The sequence below is a fragment of the Triticum aestivum genome, chromosome 1B, assembly GCF_018294505.1.
Source record: "Triticum aestivum cultivar Chinese Spring chromosome 1B, IWGSC CS RefSeq v2.1, whole genome shotgun sequence".
In the NCBI taxonomy this organism is placed as follows: Eukaryota; Viridiplantae; Streptophyta; class Magnoliopsida; order Poales; family Poaceae; genus Triticum; species Triticum aestivum.
In genome coordinates, this window is record NC_057795.1 from 406,391,840 (window position 1) to 406,394,056 (window position 2,217).

Genomic DNA, 2,217 nt, shown 5'->3' on the forward strand with positions numbered 1-2,217 from the left:
ACTAGAGCATCGAGGTTGACAACGTTCAGGTCCCCGGTCAGAAGCACGACTACAAGGTGCACCTCAAGGAGGTTGGCATCCACGGCAAGGAAAAGTTGGATGTTGTATGCACCAGCAATCCTGACGAAGCCGACAAGATGATCAGCAGGATCCTGAAGAGGGTCTGCGGCTTGTACCCTCCGTTTATCGGCGTTGATGTCGAGTATACCAGGTAAGACGAACCTCCGCAGAGGGCAGCGGTTCTGCAGTTATGCGTGGAGGAACTCTGTCTGGTATACCACATCACTGCTGCATCTAAATGGTGAACCATCCTACAGCTTCAACCTCTCCATGTTTCTGTTTAGTTAGCATTTCACCCTGAAATTTGATTAAATTTGTTTATTGAATTGATGTATCAGTGAAGTTTTTGAAGTAGATAAAGCAGGATAGATTTTGAACTTGACTCACCAGATCAGTTTATTTATTTGATGCACTAGATTAATTTATGAATTTGATGTATGAGATTATTTTCTGAACTTGATGTTCTAGTACACTTTCTGTTCTAGTGTAGTTTCTATATTTGATGTTCTAGTGTAGTTCAGTTTCTTGAGTTGATGTGTTAACGTGGGTAAGGAGTACATAGGTCTTTTATTCAAGTGTAACTACCAAAAATAAAAATGACATGTTGTGCTTGTGCTTGTGTTTGTGAACTCTGCATAGTAGTTTCTGAATTTTTTTCGTCCACAAATTATACGTACTGTATAAGTATTTACTTGATGGATACTTGATGGATCCACCTTAAATGTGTCATGCCCCTTGCAGGCCCAAGAGCCTGCGCCTGTTCCTGAAGGAGGACAGGTTCTACACCTTTGCCAGCTTCAGTATTGAAGGTGACAAAGAGATGCTGTGAAGTTCTGGTTTGGAGATCAACCCCGACAAGTACATCGAAATCCAGCGCAAATGGAGAGTTCCTTTCAAGGGAAGAAAGAGGTACCACTCTTTGGCTGATGTTGCAGGGAGCGTGATCCATCCATTCTACAAACAGATGAAGTATAAGATTGACAGGGTTGAAGACCATAAACTGTGGGGGATCAGCCCACTGCCAAATTACCTCATTGAGTATGCAGCGATAGATGCGTACGCCACCTACGAGTCTTGGAAGAGAATTGAAAACATCAGAGAAGGACTGGAGAGTGCAAAAGAGGCAGAGAAGAATTATGACGATCCTTACTACACCTACTAGTGATGACGAAAACATAGAAAACTGGTCGTGGAGTTGCTTGTGTTTCTGCTTGTCATTTCTATTGTTTCAGGTTCGTAGTTTAGTTCTGTTAGGACGAAGCAGTTTCTAATGTCACCTGTATCAGGTTAAACAAGTTTGCTTATGTGAAGTTTGTAGTTTGTTTATGTGATTGAACAGGTTGTCTGGCTTGCTAAGTACTATGTTTATTTAGCAATCTTGTGATTTTGAATCAGTAATGTTGCTTTTTAGTCTAAAAACAACTAAATACAAAGCAGTCTTTTTACGCTAAGTACAGTTTAGTTTTGCACACAAGCGCGGCTTCTTGAGGAGTGGCATGGGTTGGAATACACAGTTAGAGAGGCACAGGTTTGCAGTCCGTAGAGCCACCGGTGTGTGTTAGTGTAGGTGTCGGAGGCACGGAATTGAATTCTTTATAGAAATGAAGGCACCACAAGCATCCATCCAGAGGCACGTGGACGGAGTAGCAGAGGTGAGCTCCGAATACACAGGGTCACGGTTTGGAAGTGTGCAGAGCAAAGGTTGTGTGACAGGATGGGGCATGTAAGAGTCATCGCCAGTGTCATGTGAGGGAGGCACCTGAATGCAAGTACGCAAGCCACGGGATGCACTGTCGTGACGTTTGTGAAGAGACACGGGCGTGGTACCACGAGCATGTAAGTGTCGCAGGGTGTCACACGTTAGGTACGTGGATGCAGGCACAGAAATCACGGAGGTGAAGACTCAACCGGCATGGAAGTTCGGTTTTTGTTGTTTCGAACAACTATCAATACTGTGGATGTTCTAAAGTGTGGTACCAGAAGCATGCTTCCGAATACGCAATTAGGGAGTCACGGTTGTCAAGTCTCTAGAAAGTCACGCGTGTTCTGGCATCACGGGCATGGAGTGGTGTGGGGCTTCGAGGGGCATGAGTGGCCCTCAACCCTGTGGATGCATGGTGGTCTGATAGGAGAGGCACCATTGTGGATGCATAGGAG